Source organism: Aquarana catesbeiana, linkage group LG09, assembly GCF_042186555.1.
Source record: "Aquarana catesbeiana isolate 2022-GZ linkage group LG09, ASM4218655v1, whole genome shotgun sequence".
NCBI lineage: Eukaryota > Metazoa > Chordata > Amphibia > Anura > Ranidae > Aquarana > Aquarana catesbeiana.
The window spans coordinates 244,895,815-244,918,410 of NC_133332.1; the positions used below are offsets into that span (position 1 = coordinate 244,895,815).

The window sequence follows — 22,596 nt, forward strand, 5'->3', positions numbered from 1 at the left end:
GGAGGTGGAGTCATTTCCTCAGTCTCCCCTCCCCCAGTGATAAGACTGTACATTGTAACTTTGTAGAAGGGGGAGGAGGCATTTCCTCAGTCTCCCCTCCCCCAGTGATCAGACTGTACATTGTAACTTTGTAGCCAGTCACAAGGTAAGGAGCAGCAGCAGGGGCTGATCTGTGGTACACATTTGTGAACTGCATTGGCACCAGTATTTACATGATTGTGTCAGCTCTGAGCTGGGATCTCAGTCCAGGAAGTAGATGGCGGCCCTGGATGATGCCTGAACAAAGATGACACTGTCCTTCTGGAGGGGAAATCGGATGAAGACATTGTCAGGGGGAGTCCTGTGATCTTTGTGGGGGGTAATAAATACCTGGAAGGGTCACACTGACACATTACTTGTAGTAATAATATATAAATAACGGAAGGTTCACTTATTTCCCCAAATAGCGTCACTCCCGGCGTGTCCGGACACATTCTCAGCTCCGCCGTCCTCCCGGACTCGGGAGCATTAATCCCATTAATCTCATTAATCCATGTTCTATAAGTGATGTGTGGAGCCCATTGTTCCAGCACCTGGCCTTCCTATGGATGGCACGGCCGTACATATCGGGTGTCCCCGGGGCCCCCCGCTGATTGGCATCCGCTCAGAGACACACGGCCCCGCCTCCTGGCCCGGCACAATAAACAATTCGTTCAACCGCAGCAAATACAACAACCGCCAGGGATAAATATCGATCTGTGATTGGCCGGCTGGGGAGGATCAGCAAACACACATACAAGTGTCACTTACAGCAAACCTTCCTTTCCTGGCAGCGGGCTCGGAGTGCCAGCAGCGTCGGGTCACCATGCTAAGGACATTTATTAATCAACCCTTTTCATTATATATACCTTATTTCAGTCCCAGTGACATCATTACCAGGTCTCTGTACTTCTCTATGCAATGCAGGCAGATCACAGCTGGTGGGAGGAGCATATTGAAAACATCACAGGTCCCTCCCTCAGTACTCCTCTCAGGAGCCCTCAGTCCCGGTACAAGCAGTGGGAGGAGTTATGCAAATAAGAAAATGCCTTAATGGGTGGGTGTCAGGAAACAGAATTTGCACGCAGACCACCCTAGGTAATGGGTCTAGGGGTGGGCCTCGGAAAGTTAGGCCAGGGAGGAAAGAGCCAAATGATGCTGAGCATCCTCCAGCCAGGAAATAGGGCGGGGCTCCGTCTGACTTGCTGTAGCTTCTAATGCACATGGTGAGAAGCTCACAGTGTGTGGTGAAATCAGAGGAGGCCGTTTTCCGTCCAGGAGAGGAGCCGGTACACCTGTACAAGACTGGAGGGGGAGCCGGAGGGAGGATTTAACACGTAAACTGTAACAATGAACTCCTCTTATCTGTATTTACAGAGAGATAACAGCGAGCGGCGATCGGTTAGCAGCCCACGATCCTCTCCAGACGCTCGGCTTGTATTACATAATTATATATTATCTTTTGTTTGCTGTAAATCACACCCAACGCTGCAGATCTTCCCGGAGGGAATGTAACAGAGTAAATAACAGCAAACAGGAAAGGAACTCGATTGTTCTGAACACTGAGATCCAAATCAAAGCAGACGGAGAGCCCAGACCGGGGAACCACAAGTACCAGCAATCTGTGGGATCTGGACTCCATAGAGCAGAGCATGCTGGGACATTACAGATCGATCGTACAGACACTGCTGTACTCCCAACATTACATTCCTCTACCAGGAGAAGAGATACAAATGGCACCTCCAAAGAGAGAAAAACATGAAAGGAAAAGAGGAAAAAGAAAGGAGAGAAACAGAAAGAAAACAGGAAGAAGAATAGAGAGAGAGAGAGAGAGAGAGAGAGAGAGAAAAACGTGAAAAGTAAAGAAAAGGGACAGGAAAGGAAAGAAGAAAAAAATGGAAAGGAGAAAACAAAGAAAAGGAAATGAAAAAGGAAAGGAGAAAAGAAAGGAAAAGAAAAGAAAAGAAAAGGAGAAAAGAAAGGAAAAGAAAAGAAAAGGAGAAAAGAAAGGAAAAGAAAAGGAAAGGAGAAAGGAAAGGAAAAGAAAAGGAAAGGAAGAAGGAGAAAGGAATGATAGGAAAAAAGAAAGCAAAGGAATGGAGAAAAAAAGGAAAAGAGAAAGGAAGGAAAGGGAAAGGAGAAAAGAAAGGAAAAGGGAAAAAAAAAGGAAAGGAGAAAAGGAATGTAAGAAGGAGGTATGAAGGATAGGAAAGGATAAAGGAAAGAAAAGGAAAGGAGAAAGCAGAAGAAAGGAAAGGGGAAAGGAAGAAGGAAGGGTGGAGAAAGGAAAAGAAAACAAAGGGATGGGGATGGAAAGGAAAGAAGAAAGTAAAGGACAGGAAAAAAGGAAATGAGAAAGGAAAGGAGAAAAGAAAGGAAAGGAAAGAAAAAAGTAAAGGAGAAAAGAGGAAAGGAGAGGAAGAAGGAGGAAGGAGGAAAGCAGGATAGGAAAGGATAAAGCAAAGGAAATGAAAGCAAAGGGAAGGAAAAAGGAAAAGAGAAAGCAAAAGAAATGAGGAAAAAAAGGAAAGGAGCAAGGAAGGAAAGGGAAAGGAGAAAGGAAAGGAAAGGAAAGGAGAAATGAAAGGGAAAGGAGAAAGGAAAGGAAAAAGGTAAGGAGAAAGGAAAGGTGAAAAGAAAGGAGAAAGGAGAGGAAAGTAAAAGGAAAAAGGGAAAAGAGAAAAGAAAGGGAAAAGGGAAAGGTAATGAAAAAGGAAAGGAGAAAGAAAAGGAGAAAGGAAAAGAGAAAGGAAAGGAGAAAGCAAAATAAAGGAAAGGGGAAAGGAAAGAAGAAGGAAGGGTGGAGAAAGGAAAATAAAACAAAGGGAAGGGGAGAAAGAAGGAAAGGAAAGAAGAAAGTAAAGGACAGGAAAAGGGAAAGGAGAAAGGAAAGGAGAGAAGAAAGGAAAGGAAAGGAAAGGAAAGGAAAGGAAAAAGGAAAGGAGAAATAAGGAAAGGAAGAAGGAGGAAAGAAGGATAGAAAATGAGAAAGCAAAGGAAAGGAAAAATGAAAAGGAGAAAGCAAAGGAAAGGAGAAAAAAAAGGGAAAGGAAAAGACAAAGGAAAGGAGGAAGGGAAGGAAAGGAAAGGAAAAGAGGAAAGGAGAAAGCAAAAGAAAGGAAAAGGGGAAAGGAGAAACAAAGCAAAGGAAAAGAGAAAGCAAAGGAATGGAGAAAAAAGGGAAAAGAGAAAGGAAGGAAAGGAGAAAGGAAAGGAAAAATGAAATGAGAAAAGAAAGCAAATGAGAAAGCAAAAGAAAAAGACAAAGGAAAGGAGAAAGGAAAGGAAAAGGGAAAAGAAAAAGCAAAGGAATGGAGAAAAAAAAGGAAAAGAGAAAGAAAGGGAAAGTAGAAAGAAAAGGAGAAAGGAAAGGAAAGGAGAAAACAAAAGAAAGGAAAGGAAGAAGGAAGGATGGAGAAAGGAAAAGAAAACAAAGGGATGGGGATGAAGAAGGAAAGGAAAGAAGAAAGTAAAGGACAGGAAAAAGGAAAGGAGAAAAGAAAGGAAAGGAAAGAAAAGGAAAGGAAGAAGGAGGAAAGAAGAATAGGAAATGAGAAAGCAAAGGAAAGAAAAAGGAAAGGAGAAAGGATGGAAAGGAAAAGGAGAAAGGAAAGGAAAAAAGAAAGGAGAAATTAAAGGAAAAAGGAAAGGAGAAATTAAAGGAAAAAGGAAAGGAGAAAGGAAACGGAAAGGAGAAAGCAAAGGAAAGGAAAGAGGAAAGGAAAGGATAAAGCAAAAGAAAGGAAAGGGATTGGAAAAAAATGAAAGGAAAGAAGAAAGCAAATGACAGGAAAAAAGAAAGGAGAAAGGAAAGGAAAGGAGAAAAGAAAGGAAAAAATAAAGGAAAGGAGAAAAATAAGGGAAAGGGAAATAGGGAAGAAAAAGAAAGCAAAGGGATGGAAAAATAAAGAAAGGAAAGGAAAAGGAAGGAGAAGAAGGGTGTCAAAAAGTGCGGGGGGAGAAGGAAAGACCAAAACAAGGAAAGGAATGAGAGATAAGAAGGAGAAGAAAGGAGAGAGGAAGGAAAAAATAGGGAAAGAAGGAAGGGAGTAATGGAAGTAGGGAAGGAGGAAGGGAGTAATGGAAGTAGGGAAGGAGGAAGGGAGTAAGGGAAGGAGGAAGGGAGGGAGGGAAGAAGGGAAGAAGGGACAAGAAGAAAGAGGGAAAGGAAATGGGAAAAGGAAAGGTAACTATTTAAAAGTAATCCATGCTGGAAAGATTTTCAGGTTCTCGAGGGACTATGTGTGTTTTTTTGGTTGGATGTATCAAATCTCCAGGGAATTCGGCACATGTGACCCAGGGGGACTGGCACAGGGTAGACTGAAATAATGAGAGAATGGTGGCAATGAGAAAGAGTGACTTTGTTTTCAATTTGAATCAGAACTCGTCGTCCGTTTGGTTACAGCCAGATCTTGTCAAAGTGAAAAGGTAAAGTAGTCTAAAGCAGTGGTCATCAACCCTGTCCTCAGGGCCCACTAACAGGCCAGGTTTTATGTATTACCTTGGGGGAGATGTAGACTAGAATACGGCAATCACCGAGCAGCAAATGAGATCACCTGGGATCTATTCCAGTTATCTTGCAATCCTGGCCTGTTAGTGGGTCCTGAGGACAGGGTTGATGACCACTGGTCTAAAGGCACAGCAGAGTGGCAGAGATTCCTTCCCACACAGGAAGTCCGTACTCCAGTAGAACATGACCTCCTTTCCTGTGACCACTGGTAACCTAGAGGAAACAAATGGGGGTCTTGCTTTTAGTGTCACAAGGACTATTGGGTGAGAATCGCTGGCCTTTGTGACATTGACACCCAAATAATAAAGTGGCACACATTGTTGTGTTATGAATTAGGAGAACTCTCTTGTTATGGACAGTGATGTGCCACTGGTCAATGAAACAGACCTGGTAAGTCTGGTGGTCCTTTGGACTACTTTTACCCATTTTACTTTACTTTACCAACTGGACTTATCAAATAATGGGGTCCCAAGGGGAGTGAGTTCTTCAGTATTTGTTCAGGTCTAGTCAGTTAAACACAGGACTTTCCCGGCTGATCAAACAATTGGCAATTATTCTTGATATGAGCTTATGTTCATTCATTAGGTCATTCATTCATACATCCGCCAGCTTTGTTCCTTTAATATTCTCTCTTCTCTTTCTTTTTCTTCTACAGGCAATGCCCACCCATGATACAAGTAGCCAGACTGGCTACTAAGGAGCCAGAATGTAAGTTTCCCGGCTATTAAAGGACAGAATGCGATATGCCTACAATGCCTGCTAATGACTTTCCCTTGTGAAATGTAATGCTGACATTTACGCTTTTATTGGCATTTCTGTCAATGGCACTAATAAGCTCTTCTGTTAATGAAGAAGAATTAGTGGGTGAGTAACTGCCTGGGAATTCCTGGTTTCTGCAATGTGGTAACTAGGTGTTATATTATTTCATTAAGCAATAAACAGCTTAGTGGCAATGACATGAATGGAGTGAGGATTGCCGTCCCTATGCCAAGCACGCCATCTATTACTTGCAAGAAATGAAGCCACTTCCCAGCTAGACATCCAGGTACTCATTATCCTACAATGAGTTCCAAGTTCCCTATGCCAAGCACGCCATCCTTTTTTTCCAAGAACTGAAGCCACGTTCCAGCTAGACACCGAGGTTCTCATTATTCTACAATGTTCTCTAAGTTCCCTACACCAAGCACACCATCCTTTATTTCCAAGAACTGAAGCCACTTTCCAGCTAGACACCGAGGTTCTCTTATTCTACAATGTTCTCTAAGTTCCCTACGCCAAGTATGCCTTCCTCTATTTCCAAGTAATTAAGCCACTTTTAGCTAGACATCAAGGTTTTCATTCTTCTACAACGTTCTCCAAGTTCCCTACACCAAAGACACCATCCTTTATTTCCAAGAACTGAAGCCACTTTCCAGCTAGACACCGAGGTTCTCATTATTCTACCACATTTTCCAAGTTCCCTACACCAAGCCCACCATCCTTTATATCCAAGAAATTAAGCCACTTTTGACTAAACATGAGGTTCTTATTAGTCTACAAAGTGTTCCAAGTTCCCTACACCAAGCACTCCATCCTTTATTTCCAAGAAATGAAGTCACTTTCCAGCTAGACATAGAGGTTCTCATTGGTCTAAAAAGTGCCCCAAGTTCCCTACACCAAGCATGCCATTTCCAAGATGGAAGCTACTTTCCAGCTAGATACTGAGGTTCTCATTGTTCTACAATGTTTTCCAAGTTCTTTACACCAAGCACGCCATCCTTTATTTCCAAGAAATGAAGTCACTTTCCAGCTAGACATAGAGGTTCTCATTGGTCTAAAAAGTGCCCCAAGTTCCCTACACCAAGCATGCCATTTCCAAGATGGAAGCAACTTTCCAGCTAGATACCGAGGTTCTCATTGTTCTACAATGTTTTCCAAGTTCTTTACACCAAGCACGCCATCCTTTATTTTCAAGAAATTAAGTTACATTTCAGCTAGACACTGAAGTTCTCATTTTCTACAAAGTGTCCCAAGTTCCCCACACCAAGCACGCAATCCTTTATTTCCAAGAAATAAAGCCACTTTTGATTAGACATGAGGTTCTCGTTATTCTACAACATTTTCCAAGTTCCCTACACCAAGCACGCCAGCCTTTATTTCCAAGAAATAAGGCCACTTTCCAGCTAGACACCGAGGTTCTCATTATTCTACAAAGTGCTCCAAGTTCCCTAAACCAAGCAATCCATCCTTTATTTCCAAGAACTGAAACCACTTTCCAGCTAGACACTGAGGTTCTCATTTTCTACAAAGTGCTCCAAGTTCCCTACACCAAGCATGCCATCCTTTATTCCAAGCAATGAGGCCACTTTCCAGCTAGGCACTGAGGTTCTCATGATTTTACAAAGTGCTCCAAGTTCTCTAAACCAAGCACACCATTCTTTATTTCCAAGAACTGAAGCCACTTTCAAGCTAGACACTGAGGTTCTCATTATTCTACAACGTTTTACAAGTTCCCAACACCAAGCACACCATCATTTATTTCCAAGAAATAAGGCCACTTTCCAGCTAGACACAGAGGTTCTCATTATTCTACAAATTGTTCCAAGTTCCCTACACCAAGCACGCCATCCTTTATTTCCAAGACATTAAGTCACTTTCCAGCTAGACATAGAGGTTCTCTTTGGTCTAAAAAGTGCCCCAAGCTCCCTACACCAAGCATGCCGTTTCCAAGATGGAAGCTACTTTCCAGCTAGATACTGAGGTTCTCATTGTTCTACAATGTTTTCCAAGTTCTTTACACCAAGCACGCCATCCTTTATTTTCAAGAAATGAAGTCACATTTCAGCTAGACACTGAAGTTCTCATTTTCTACAAAGTGTCCCAAGTTCCCCACACCAAGCACGCCATCCTTTATTTGCAAGAAATAAGCCACTTTCCAGCTAGACACCGAGGTTCTCATTATTCTACAAAGTGTTCAAGGTTCCCTACACCAAGCACGCCATCATTTATTTCCAAGAAATTAGGCTACTTTCCAGCTACACACAGAGATTCTTATTATTCCACAAAAAGTGTTCTTAGCTCTTACAATGTCACAAAGCTTGGAAAGTCAAACTGAGCACACGATGAAAATGCAGTGCCTTGAAAAAGTATTCATACCCCTTGAAATTTTCCACATTTTGTCATGTTACAGATGTAGCACCCTGATGGTTAGGCAGGGCTGCTACTAAATTTACCTGCCAGGTATAGTTGCCTTGGCCAATTGTTAGGGATCAATTGATCTCACCCTAATGCCGCGTACACACGACTGGATTTTCCGACAACAAATGTTCGATGGGAGCTTGTTATTGGAAATTCCAACCGTTTGTAGGCTCCATCTGACATTTTCTGTTGGAATTTCCGACATACAAAATTTGAGATCTGGATCTCAAATATTCCGACAACAAAATCCATTGTCGGAAATTCCGATCGTATGTACACAATTCTGACGCACAAAGTTCCACGCATGCTCGGAATCAAGCAGAAGAGCCGCACTGGCTATTGAACTTCATTTTTCTCGGCTGGTCGTACGTGTTGTATGTCACCACGTTCTTGACGTTTGGAATTTCTGACAACATTTGTGTGACCGTGTGTATGCAAGATAAGTTTGAGCCGACATCCGTCGGAAGAAAGACATAGATTTTGTTGTCGGCAAATTTGATCGTGTGTATGCGGCATTAGTTTGGAATTGCTGCACTTCTCTCTTCTGTCGCTGAGTGGCCGGGTAACTGGTGGCATTAGATAAGATAAGAGTGATGCAAGGACAGATTTGGAGTATATGGAGTGTCTCAGCCAATGGACAGGGGTTTTCTTGACCCCTTAGCCTGCTGGGAAAACCTATATATTTGGGTGGATTCAGGTGATCAGTGTTCTGTGCCACCTGGACAGCTGTCTAGGTGAACGTGCGTTGTACTGCCCGGGCTGCTAGGCCGGAGTTTGGGCCTATCCCGGGGACATCTGGCTGCTAGGCTGTCTGAGGGCAGGCATGTGCTGGCCATTGGGACTACAGGGAGTTTCCCGGTGGGCCGATGGCTCAGTGGGCCGATTTCAGTGACAGTGTACCGCTGCCTCCCTCCAGTCCTCTGTCCCCCCCCCCCCCGCAGTGCTCACCTCCTCTCCCTGGCTAGTTATGCAGCGCGCCTGAATACAGACATGATGCTCAGGAGTCAACACTTAGAAGCTCATCATACGATCTGGAAGGAGGGCGGCCTCACTTTCCTGCCTAATCTTGTTCCATTGGGGGGGGGGGGTGCCAAACTGATTCTTTGCCCCAGGTGAAATAATGTCTAGCTTCCCCACTGATACTGCCTATAAGAGAAATAATGTAAAACGGCTAATAGCTAGTGGGGGGGGGGGGGGGGGCTTGGGTGGCAAGCCGGCATGGGAGAGACCTGTCAAAGTTGGCCAGTCTGGGTGAAGTCCAGGGCCAAATTTTTGTCCCAGTCCAGCCCTGTCTGAGGGCCTATCCAGAAGCAAGAGAGCAGTGCAGGGTTGGTATGGCTGCTTGCAGCCCAACCAGAAGTGACGGTTCTGCCGGCCGGAGAACCTGTCGTGGTCGGAGGTAGAGGGGAAGCTGTCACCACTAAGGAACCAACCACCTCATTACCAGGGACCTCAGTGAGTAGCTGAAGCAAGTACCGGAGCAGTATTCTCACCAACCGGGGACGGTGAAGAATCAGGAAACTTCAGCAGGTGCCAAGCCAGGGACCCAACCAGCGGAGGAGACGCTTCAGAAGTATCTAGAGTGCGGAGCCAGCCAGCCCAGCAGGGAAGGGGGGTTGACACTTGAGGAAGAAGTAAGAAGATTGGAAGAGCTCACGGGATTCAGTGGCAGTGGATCCGCAAGTCTAGTGAGAGAGACCGGGAGCTCAGTGGGCTAAGATCTACAAGTAATGATTGTAGAAGAAGTAAAGGAGTTTGTTATAACTTGTTAGAAACTGTTATAAGACGGTTGCCATAGGAGACAGCGTTCCTACACATGCAGATGTGGTGTCTTGCTGGATGCCTTTCCCTGCATGGCTGTCTATCTATAGAAGTCTCGGAGTCTGCCAATTAACATTGCAACTACCTAAGGGTGTCCTGGCCCTAACCATCTCTCCCACAGTTCTGTTTAAGAGACAATAAATCTCTTTGCATTCAAGAAGTGTCTGGCACCCATGAATCTATCCTGCACTACACTCAACATGCCTTGTAACCCACTCTACAAAGAAGGATGTCAGCTGTCCCTAACTCTTGAGGTTCTTATTAGACTAAAGGTGGCCTGGGACCTTACTACACAACCAAAAACATAAATTGATAAATGATACAAATAAAATATGTGAAAAGTGTGGGGGGAGGGGCATTTGTATGGCGCCCCCCGGAGTCAATACTTTGTAGAACCCCCTTTCTCTACACATCTTTTTGGGGATGTCTCTACCAGCTTTGCACATCTAGAGAGGACATTTCTGCCCATTCTTCTTTGTAAAATATCTCAAGCTCTGTCAGATTGGATGGAGAGCGTCTGTGTACAGCAATTTTTAAGTCTTGCCACAGATTCTCAATGTGATTTAGGTCTGGACTGTGACTGGGCCATTCTAACACATGAATATGAATGTTTAGGGTTGTTGTCCTGCTGGAAGGTGAACCTCCGCCCCAGTCTTAAGTCTTTTGTAGACTCTAACAGGTTTTCTTCTAAGATTGACCTGTATTTGTCTCCATCCATCTTCCCATTAACTCTGACCAGCTTCCCTGTCCCTGCTGAAGAAAAGCATCCCCACCACATGATGCTGCCACCACCATGTTTCACGGTGGGGATGGTGTGTTCAGGGTGATGTGCAGTGTTAGTTTCCCCACACATAGCGTTTTGCTTTTAGGCCATAAAGTTGAATTTTGTTCTCCTCTGACCAGATCACCTTCTTCCACATGTTTGCTGTGTCCTCCACATGGCTTCTCACAAACTACAAACAGGACTTCTTATGACTTTCTTTCACCAATGTCTTTCTTCTTGTCACTCTTCCATAAAGGGCAGATTTGTGGAGAACACGACTAATAGTTGTCCTGTGGACAGATTCTCCCACCTGAGCTGTGGATCTCTGCAGCTCCTCCAGAGTTACCATGGATCTCTTGGCTCTTCTCTGATGAATGTTCTCCTTGCCCGGCCGGTCAGTTTAGGTGGACGGCCATGTCTTGGTAGGTTTGCAGTTGTGCCATACTCTTTCCGTTTTCTGATGATGGATTGAACAGAGCTCCGTGAGATGTTCAAAGCTTGGGAGATTTATTTATAACCTAACCCTGCTTTATACTTCTCCACAACTTTATCCCTGACCTGTCTGGTGTGTTCCTTGGCCTTCATGATGCTGTTTGTTCACTAAAGGTTCTCTAACAAACCTCTGAGGGCTTCACGGAACAGCTGTATTTATACTGAGATTAAATGACACACAGGTGGACTCTATTTACTAATTAGGTGACTTCTGAAGACAATTGGTTCCTCTAGATTTTAGTTTAATACAAATGCCCCTCCCCCCCCACACTTTTCACATATTTATTTGTATCATTTATCATTTTCCTTCCACTTCACAATTATGTGACACTTTGTGTTGGTCTATCAAATAAAATCCCAATAAAATACATTTATGTTTTTGGTTGTAACATGACGAAATGTGGACAATTTCAAGGGGTATGAATACTTTTTCAAGGCACTGTACACATAAAGATAATACAAAAGTAAAATACGGCAAACATAGACAGCTGAAGATATGCGCAACCCTCCACTAAGCTCTGATCACTCCCCTCCATGTAGGAGACCTAAAAAGGCCATCGTGTTCCACAGTATTTCAAGGAGAGCGGGCCGAAGCCCCAAAACAGCCCTATGGGTTCTAAAGCACAATCGATTAACTGGTTCCGTTCCTGAGGCTGTAGGCCTGGATAGGAGAACAGAGTTCTTGTCAATGGGGGGGGGGGGGGGGCGTATGACACCGTGGATACAGGGGGTTGGCACCCATATTTAGGGCCAATGGAACAAGGGTGCCTAAACATAACAGTAGAACGGTAGAAGCACCGGAGAACCTTCCAGTCAGATGACTCACCACAAATGACCACCACCACTCCTTTCCTGAACCGGCTTCCATGCATTTGTTTCCCCCAGGCATTGGCTGAAAGAAGTCGTAGTACAGTTCTGTTGTCATCCCTCACCCAGTAAGGCTTCACTGGTGTACCTGACTGCCTGCAGCCTTAAAGCAATTACACTCACTTCCATGGTGCCACTTACAAAGAACTTACTCAAAGGTGAACATTCTTGTTCTTATCTACTTCACTCAACATCATTGTTCAACAAGATCCCGGGACCCCTGGGGCCTAATGGTGACCTCCAGAGTTAGGGACAGCTGACCTCCTTCTGTGTAGAGTAGGTTACGAGCATAGGTGTGCGCAGCCTATTGCATTAGGGTGTGCACCCCAAAGCTCAAACACATATGCCTTACTCTGCAGCCTCAGCTGCACAGGGCAGTGAATGAATCAGAAGTGCTCTGTGCTGAGGGACCTCCTGTTCAGTCACAAACTGAAGCATAGTAAACAGTTTACTATGCTTCTGTTATGAATAGGCACAGTGAGTGAGTATGTTTACTGTGTTCCTTTAAAAAAAAAAAGGAAGAGGCTGGTAAATGATATATTTACCAGCCCCTTCCCTGGTCTCCATCCTGGAACATCCCCCACAGCACCTGGGAGGAGAGTAGGGAAGCCAGCAGCACTGCAGGGTGGGGTAACCCAGGCAGTAGGCTGTATGGGTACCGTACATAGGGATTAGGGTGTGCCCAGGCACACCTGGCACACCCCCTGCGCACGCCTATGGTTACGAGGCATGGTGGGTGTAATGCAAGATAGATTAATGGGCGCCAGACACTTCTTGAATGCAAAGAGATTTATTTTCTCTTGAACAGAACTGTGGAAGAGAGGGTTAGGGCCTGGACACCCTTTAGTAGTTGCAATGTCAATTTGGCAGACTCCGAGACTTCTATAGGCAGAGAGCCATGCAGGGAAAGGCATCGAGCAAGACACCACTTCTGCATGAGCAGGATCGCTATCTCCTATGGCAACCGTCTTATAACAGTTTCTAACACAAGTTGTAACAAACTCCTTTACTTCTTCTACAATCTCCTCTTGTAGATCTTCACTCAACTGAGCTCCCGGTCTCTCTCACTAGACTTGCTGATCCAGTACCACTGGATCCCCTGAGCTCTTCCAATCTTCCCACTGAGTATCTTCCTCAAGCGTCACCCCCGCGTCCCTGCTGGGTCCCTAGCTTGGCACTCACAGATACTCCTCAAGCGTCACCCTACTGGCCTGTTCGGTCACTGGCTTGGCACTCAGTAATGCTCTCCAAGAGTCACCTCCGCTGGTTGGGTCCCTGGCTTGACATCTGCTGAAGTTTCACGATTCTTCACCGTCCCCAGTTGGTGAGAATACTGCTCTGGTACTTGCTTCAGCTACTCACTGTGGTCCCTGGTAATAATAAGGTGGATGGTTCCTTAGTGGCGAAAGCTTCCCCTCTACCTCCGACCACGACAGATTCCCCGGCCAGAAGAACCGTCACTTTTGGTTGGACTGCAACTCACAGTTCATATGAAAATACTTCCCACTGAAGGGTGCCAGGATGGGGTTCTGTGTTATCTGTGTCCATAGCCAGCCTAGACTATGGTGGTGTATGTGTGTAGGCCTAAAATCTGAGGTTTTCCTATGGAGATGTTCCTTCTCATCCTCACACCTCTGCATCTCCCTTCTTCTCTAATTAAGAAATAACTTCACTCCCACCAAAAAAAAGGCAGCTTCTCCTGGAAGCCCAGTAAACCTTCCTATTGGTCAACAAAACAACCCATCACATTAAATGACTTATAATGAGGCTCCAGGGCAGGACAATGGAAAAGACAGTATAGCCACCCTGGAACAGCAAGCATGTTAATGGCAGGATCGTCAGGTGAAATAAAGAAAAATGTCTGCAAAAAAAAAGAAAACGAATGTAACCACTATTATTATTATACAGGATTTATAGAGGATTTATAGTTTTCTCAGCACTTTACAAATTGAAGGCAGATGTTATAGTTACAATACAATTTGGTAGGAATCAGAGGGTCGTGCTCATCTAGACTGGTATGGGATATATTTTTGTTCTTGGGTTTAGATACATTTTAACGTTGGCGATTGTTGTATATTTTGGTTACACTAGCGGAGCGCCACTCCAAGAACCAATAATATGGCTCTGGTGGGCCCACTTCTAAACAGGGTGCAGGCATGAACAGGGCGAAAAACTAGGGGGGAGGGAGCAGGGGGACACACCCCAGGTGACGCATCTAGGGGGGCGCCGCCAGGGGTTCCATCACCCCCACCCGCACTGGGAAGCGCTGCTCTAAGGGTGTCACTTCCGCCTGATCAAGTGTAATGGACAGCTGCTTAGTTTGCCAAATACCAGAAAACCAAATAGGAGGGAGACTTTCCACCAGCGCTATAGAAAAGCATTCCAGAGCGACACTTCAGAATGGGAGAGCCTATGTGGAACTGGAAGTCATTTATTAGGACAAGAAGATGGGTTTGTGTGCAGAAGGTCCTGGACTAGGAAGTTGGGGTTGGTATGGCAAATGGTTGGGGGGCCTGGGGGGGGTGCAGAGAAGGCGCCCTGGACTGGGGGGCAGAGGGGGCCCTGGACTGAGAGGGGGTGTGGAGGAGGCCCTGGGCTGGGGGGTGCAATGGAGGCTCTGGGCTGAGGTGGGGGGTGCAAAGAAGGCCCTGGACTGGGGGGGGTTCAGAGGAGGCCCTGGACTGGGGGGTGCAGTGGGGACCTTGGGCTGATGGGGGGAGTGGAGGAGACACTGGGCTGGGGGGTGCAGAGGAGGTACTAGAGTGGGGGGTGCAGAGGAGGTACTAGGGTGGGGGTGCAGAGGAGGCCCTGGACTGGGGAGGTGCAGAGGAGGCACTGGACCACAAAAGGGTTGGTGTGGCAAAGACCCTGAATTAGGAGAGGAAGCCCTGGACTAGGAGGGTAGTACACAGGAGGCCCTGGACTAGGGGGGGGGGGGGTACACAAGAGGCCCTGGACTAAGAGGGGGTGCAGAGGAGGCCCTGGACTGGGGGGTGCAGAGGAGGCCCTGGGCTAATGAGGGTGCAGAGGAGGCCCTGGACTGGGGAGGTGCAGAGGAGGCACTGGACCACAAATGGGTTGGTGTGGCAAAGACCCTGAATTAGGAGAGGAAGCCCTGGACTAGGAGGGTAGTACACAGGAGGCCCTGAGCTAGGGGGGGTACACAAGAGGCCCTGGACTAAGAGGGGGTGCAGAGGAGGCCCTGGACTGGGGGTGCAGAGGAGGTACTAGGGTGGGGGTGCAGAGGAGGCCCTGGGCTGAGGAGGTGCAGAGGAGGCACTGGACCACAAAAGGGTTGGTGTGGCAAAGACCCTGAGTTAGGAGAGGAGGCCCTGGACTAGGAAGGTAGTACACAGGAGGCCCTGGACTAGGAGGGGGATACACAAGAGGCTCTGGACTAAGGGGGGGTACAGAGGAGGCCCTGGACTGGGGGGTGCAGTGGGGGCCCTGGACTAGAAGGGGAGTACACAAGAGGCCCTGGACTTTAAAAGTGGTGTTGGTGTGTCAAAGGATCTGGATTCAAAGTGGATTCAGAAGGCAGGGTGCAGAGGAGGCTCTGAACCTGGGGGGTGGACTGTAGAGGAGGCCTTGTACTAGGACGGGAGTACAGAAGAAGCCCTGGACTGGAGGGGGGAGTGCAGAAGAGGCCCTTGACTAGGAAGTGGGGGTTGATGTGGCAAAGGCCCCTGGATTGGGGGGCACAAGGGAGATACTGGACTAGGTGAGGGGGTGCCTGGAGGTCCCAGATTAGGAAAGGAGGTGTCTGGAGGCCCTGGACTATGAGAGGGGGATAGTGGAAGCCCTCTGGACTAGGAAAAAGGGTGCCTGAAGGACCTGCCAGATTCAGGAAGAAAGAGCCTGTATCTAAAGTCTGAGCTATGGAAGAGCCTGCCTGGGCCCTGGAGGGCGAGTTCACAACATAAATGGGGACAATTATCAATTGTCACAAGTAATGCCAAACAGGAGCAGAGAGACGGGTCCTGTGATAGATTTGTTGCTTGTTTGGTTGTACTTCTCCTGAGGATCACAGCGGTGCAGATTGTTTTGCACTCCTGTGACCCTCTGTGACAGGTTTTCAGCTGACAGCACACTATTGGCTGATCTCACAGTGCCGGTCCAGGCTGGGGAAAGATTGCAACCATATGGTCGTGATCGGCTCACATGCTGGGACGGGCACCCAGCTCAGCCTCGGTGAGGCTGCATTGATGGGTGCTGGTAGGCTGCATTGATGGGCCCTGGTGAGGCTGCATAGGTAGGCACTGGAAGGCTGCATTTGATGGGCCCTGGTAGGCTGTATTTGATGGACGCTGGTGAGGCTGCATAGGTGGGCACTGGTAGGCTGCATTGATGGGCACTGGTAGGCTGTATTTGATGGGTGCTGGTGAGGCTGCATAGGTGGGCACTGGTAGGCTGCATAGATGGGCACTGGTAGGCTGCATTAATGGGTGCTGCTAGGCTGCATTGATGGACGCTGGTAGGCTGCATTGATGGGCGCTGGTAGGCTGCATTGATGGGCAATGGTGGGCTGCATTGATGGGTGCTGGTAGGCTGCATTGATGGGCGCTGGTAGGCTGCATTGATGGGTGCTGGTGAGGCTGCATTGATGGGCAATGGTAGGCTGCATTGATGGGCAATTGTAGGCTGCATTAATGGGCGCTGGTGAGGCTGCATTGATGGGTGCTGGTAGGCTGCATTGATGGGCAATGGTAGGCTGCATTGATGGGTGCTGGTAGGCTGCATTGATGGGCAATGGTAGGCTGCATTAATGGGTGCTGGTGAGGCTGCAATGATGGGTGCTGGTAGGCTGCATTGATGGGCCCTGGTAGGCTGCATTGATGGGCCCTCGTAGGCTGCATTGATGGGCCCTGGTAGGCTGCATTGATGGGCCCTGGTAGGCTGCATTGATGGACACTGGTAGGCTGCATCGATGGGCCCTGGTAGGCTGCATCGATGGGCCCTGGTAGGCTGCATTGATGGGCCCTGGTAGGCTGCATTGATGGACGCTGGTAGGCTGCATTGATGGACACTGGTAGGCTGCATCGATGGGCCCTGGTAGGCTGCATTGATGGACGCTGGTAGGCTGCATTTATGGGCAATGGTAGGCTGCATTGATGGGCAATCTTAGGCTGCATTGATGGGTGTTGGTAGGCTGCATAGATGGGCGCTGGTGAGGCTGCATTGATGGGCAATGGTAGGCTGCATTGATGGGTGTTGGTAGGCTGCATAGATGGGCGCTGGTGAGGCTGCATTGATGGGTGTTGGTAGGCTGCATAGATGGGCGCTGGTGAGGCTGCATTGATGGGCAATGGTAGGCTGCATTGATGGGCAATGGTGAGGCTGCATAGATGGGCGCTGGTGAGGCTGCATTTTATGGGCGCTTCATTAAAAAGGTGGTGTATACATGGGCAGGGCAAAAGGAGGTGGATTCAGGGGTGGGGCCAGGGGGAGGGGGGGGCAGCAAAATGAGGTTTTGCCTAGGGTGTCAAAAGTCCCTGCATCAGCCCTGGACAGATATGGCCACAGACTGAACAGCAACAAAAGGCTACAAAGTGCCCCTCCAACGTCCCAATATACAACCCTCAGATTGTTACATTTTATTACAATGTTGTTTGTTTACCTCTGTAAGCTCCGCTTCACATTACTGCAACTTCCCATTTCAACTTGCTGCGACGTGCAACACAGAAAGTCGCATGACAAGTCAAAGCACATTCATTTACAATCGGTGCCATCTTAAGTGCTGTTGCGACTCAAGTTCCAGCCACAAAAAATAAATAAAAGTTCCTGCACGACTTTTCTGTGTCTTCCATGAAAAATGTCAGACAAATGGGCACAAACCTATAACTGCCCATCGCAGAGAAAAGCACAAAGAAGGGCGACGAATGTCAAACAAAACCAAAGAAAGTTCTCAGCTCCCCGACCAGCCAAATTCTCCTGTCAGTCTACATTACAAACTGCATTTCATTTACACAAATACATGAGAAAGCTGCAGAGCCTCTTCACTTGCAATGTTAAAAAATCACAAAAGTGGCAACAAAGTCGTTTCTTTGTGACTTTGGCTGCGACTTCAGAGGGTTTTGTAAGTTCATTAATACAGTGCCTTGAAAAAGTATTCATACCCCTTGAAATTTCCCATATTTTGTTACGTTACAACCAAAAACATAAATGTATTTTATTGGGATTTTATGTGATAAACCAACACAAAGTGGCACATAATTGTGACGTGGAAGGAAAATGATAAATGATACAAATAAATATGTGAAAAGTGTGGGGGGGGGGGCATTTGTATTCAGCCCCCTTTACTCTGATAACTAAAATCTAGAGGAACCAATTGCCTTCAGAAGTCACCTAATTAGTAAATAGAGTTCACCGGTGTGTCATTTAATCTCAGTATAAATACAGCTGTTCTGTGAAACCCTCAGAGGTTTGTTAGAGAACCTCAGTGACCAAACAGCATCATGAAGTCCAAGGAACATACCAGACAGGTCAGGGATAAAGTTGTGGAGAAGTATAAAGCAGGGTTAGGTTATAAAAAAATCTCCCAAGCTTTGAACATCTCACGGAGCTCTGTTCAATCCATCATCAGAAAATGGAAAGAGTATGGCACAACTGCAAACCTACCAAGACATGGCCGTCCACCTAAACTGACCGGCCGGGCAAGGAGAGCATTCATCAGAGAAGAGCCAAGAGGTCCATGGTAACTCTGGAGGAGCTGCAGAGATCCACAGCTCAGGTGGGAGAATCTGTCCACAGGACAACTATTAGTCGTGTTCTCCACAAATCTGCCCTTTATGGAAGAGTGACAAGAAGAAAGACATTGGTGAAAGAAAGTCATAAGAAGTCCTGTTTGTAGTTTGTGAGAAGCCATGTGGAGGACACAGCAAACATGTGGAAGAAGGTGATCTGGTCAGATGAGACCAAAATTCAACCTTTTGGCCTAAAAGAAAAACATTATGTGTGGGGGAAACTAACACTGCACATCACCCTGAACACACCATCCCCACCGTGAAACATGGTGGCGGCAGCATCATGTGGTGGGGATGCTTTTCTTCAGCAGGGACAGGGAAGCTGGTCAGTGTTGATGGGAAGATGGATGGAGACAAATACAGGACAATCTTAGAAGAAAACCTGTTATGCCCCGTACACACGGTCGGACATTGATCGGACATTCCGACAACAAAATCCTAGGATTTTTTCCGACGGATGTTGGCTCAAACTTGTCTTGCATACACACGGTCACACAAAGTTGTCGGAAAATCCGATCGTTCTAAACGCGGGTGACGTAAAACACGTTAGTCGGGACTATAAACGGGGCAGTGGCCAATAGCTTTCATCTCTTTATTTATTCTGAGCATGCGTGGCACTTTGTCCGTCGGATTTGTGTACACACGATCGGAATTTCCGACAACGGATCAAAGCATATTCATGTGTTAGAATGGCCCAGTCACAGTCCAGACCTAAATCACATTGAGAATCTGTGGCAAGACTTGAAAATTGCTGTTCACAGACGCTCTCCATCCAATCTGACAGAGCTTGAGATATTTTACAAAGAAGAATGGGCAGAAATGTCACTCTCTAGATGTGCAAAGCTGCTAGAGACATCCCCAAAAAGACTTGTAGAGAAAGGGGGTTCTACAAAGTATTGACTCCGGGGGGCGCCATACAAATGCCCCCCCCCCTCCCCCACACTTTTCACATATTTATTTGTATCATTTATCATTTTCCTTCCACTTCACAATTATGTGACACTTTGTGTTGGTCTATCACATAAAATCCCAATAAAATACATTTATGTTTTTGGTTGTAACATGACACAATGTGGGAGATTTCAAGGGGTGTGAATACTTTTTCCAGGCGCTGTATATGCCACGCTCTGTATTGTTACGATTTGCCAAAGACAAGGATGCAAAACATCGAAGTCGCCTGAAAGTTGCATTGAAGTCGCATTGCAAGTCACAATGCAAAGTGGCACTGGAAGTCACACGACTTTGGGGTGGCAGCGGTGTGAACCGAGCTTAGCACAGACGCAAACACAAAGAAGAAATGGGGTGCCACGGAGATGAACCAATGAGATTGCTGCCTTCAGATCCTGACTTCTCTAACAGAAACACACAGCTTGCTATGGCAGTCAGACCAGCCTTTCTCCAGCACATCCCAACCCTGAAGAAGGGTTCCCATACCCAGAAACGTGGCGGCTTTCAACTGATGATAAAAGAAAATTATTGGCACCCAACAACCTCATCAGTTCGTCTTTGTGGTGCTCGTTGTCTCCTTCACCCGAGGTCCCTCAGTGTGGGGGGGGGGGGGGGGGGGGCAGCTTGCTTTATGAACAGACTGGCTGCTATACCACTAAACCTACAGATCCCACATCATCAGGACCCACTGCTACCAATGATGGGGCACTATTCCTCCCACTGATACCAATGATGGGGCACTATTCCTCCCACTGATACCAATGATGGGACACTATTCCTCCCACTGACACCAATGATGGGACACTATTCCTCCCACTGATACCAATGATGGGACACTATTCCTCCCACTGACACCAATGATGGGACACTATTCCTCCCACTGATACCAATGATGGGACACTATTCCTCCCACTGACACCAATGATGGGACACTATTCCTCCCACTGATACCAATGATGGGGCACTATTCCTCCCACTGATACCAATGATGGGGCACTATTCCTCCCACTGATACCAATGATGGGGCACTATTCCTCCCACTGATACCAATGATGGGGCACTATTCCTCCCACTGACACCAATGATGGGACACTATTCCTCCCACTGACACCAATGATGGGGCACTATTCCTCCCACTGACACCAATGATGGGGCACTATTCCTCTCACTGACAACATTTTAGGTACAGTAGTTTTTCTGCCATTTTACAGCTGTGCATGATTTGAAATCTTGACATGTTTGGTATTTATTTATTCAACGTAGCATCATCTTTTTTATTTTACCAAAGAAAATGCGGTTTTATATTGTAATTGTGAGCACTAAAACTTATTTTTGTGTTTCTTTTCCTGAAAATTTGTGTTTAATAAACAGCTGCGCAAATATCATGTGACGTAAAAAATTGCAACAGTCACCATTTCATTCTCCAGGGTCTCTGCTTTCAGAAAATATAGTAATTTTCTAGCAAAAACATGATTTCAACATTTGTGTGAAAAAAATAAAACAATAAAAATTAAAATAAAAAAATAAAACAATAAAAAATAAAATAAAAAAATAAACCATTGCCCGGATGGCGAGGGGTTAAGTACAAAACCGTACCAAAAATGCTGCAACGATGCATGTCTGCGTTTTTCATGTCTATAGGACAAAAATTGCACCATACAAAGCTCGCTCTGCACCACGTTACATGAATGTGAAAGGACACCATAGAGATTCATGTGATTGGGATTGCCACGAATCACAGCGTGACGACGGACGCAGGAGAAAGCTCACTAGTGTGAAAAAAAGAAAACGAATGCAGACGTCACATGTAAGAACTGTTAAGCTGCAATATATGAGAATTCTGATTTTAGGTTTATTATCATGTTTAGGTAAACTTTGTGTTCCACTTGGGATGAAATAGGAATTGTTTGAACCCCCCAATCAGGTTTTAGTTTTTTATCTGTTTCCCAGAAATTTTCTCTTCACAAGTTTTGTCTTTAGATTCGAATACTTCCTGAGGAGAGAAAAGCTGCACCTTGTGTGTCTTCATCCATAAATCTATACATCTATATATATATATATATATATATATATATATATATATATATATATATATATACAGTATACACGGCACTGTGCCCGCATTATGTGATAAGAAAAGAGAACATGCGGAGAGATAGAGGAGAGCAGCAATGGTGGGGGGCCCCCTGGATTAGGGGCCCTCGGGATAAATCAGAGAACATGCGGAGGGATAGAGGAGAGCAGCAATGGTGGGGGGCCCCCTGGATTAGGGGCCCCCGGGATAAATCAGAGAACATGCGGAGGGATAGAGGAGAGCAGCAATGGTGGGGGGCCCCCTGGATTAGGGGCCCCTGGGATCAGATAAGAGAACATGCGGAGGGATAGAGGAGAGCAGCAATGGTGGGGGGCCCCCTGGATTAGGGGCACTCGGGATAAATCAGAGAACATGCGGAGGGATAGAGGAGAGCAGCAATGGTGGGGGGCCCCCTGGATTAGGGTCCCCCGGGATCAGATAAGAGAACATGCGGAGGGATAGAGGAGAGCAGCAATGGTGGGGGGCCCCCTGGATTAGGGGCCCCCGGGATCAGATAAGAGAACATGCGGAGAGATAGAGGAGAGCAGCAATGGTGGGGGGCCCCCTGGATTAGGGCCCCCCCCGGGATAAATCAGAGAACATGCGGAGGGATAGAGGAGAGCAGCAATGGTGGGGGGCCCCCTGGATTAGGGGCCCCTGGGATCAGATAAGAGAACATGCGGAGGGATAGAGGAGAGCAGCAATGGTGGGGGGCCCCCTGGATTAGGGGCCCCCGGGATCAGATAAGAGAACATGCGGAGGGATAGAGGAGAGCAGCAATGGTGGGGGGCCCCCTGGATTAGGGCCCCCCCCCGGGATCAGATAAGAGAAGTGGGTACCTGGTGGGCTCTGGCAGTGTCCGGGTGTCAGGCTTGGTGTCAGGGTGACACGCTCAGGTGTACATGGGACAGGTAAACAGGGCGGCTCGGTATCCAGGCAGCGGGCGCGGTGTGAAGTGTCACTTCTGGGGCCGAGCCGACCATTGTCATGTTAATACCTGCGAGGAGTGTCACACCTGAGTGTCCTTGACAGCAAAGAGACTCTCTGCAGACTTAACCCCTTCACTGTCTACCTCACCGCTAAAGGGCATGTGTATCCCCCTATAGATAGGGACTGAGGGGGGGGGAGAAAAGAGAGGGGGGGGAGAAGAAGCGAGAAGGAGAGAGAGAGGAGAGAGAGGACA

General features: G+C 46.9%; 1 protein-coding gene across 1 annotated transcript in view; it reads right to left on the reverse strand.

Moving 5' to 3' along the window:
- LOC141108463 (TOG array regulator of axonemal microtubules protein 2-like) overlaps positions 1-22,379 on the reverse strand; it is an 87,796-nt gene extending 65,417 nt beyond the window's left edge. Inside the window, 1 exon segment of the mRNA XM_073600084.1 lies at positions 22,253-22,379. The gene's annotated coding sequence lies outside the window, so the exon portion shown is untranslated.
- Positions 22,380-22,596: the final 217 nt, after the last annotated feature.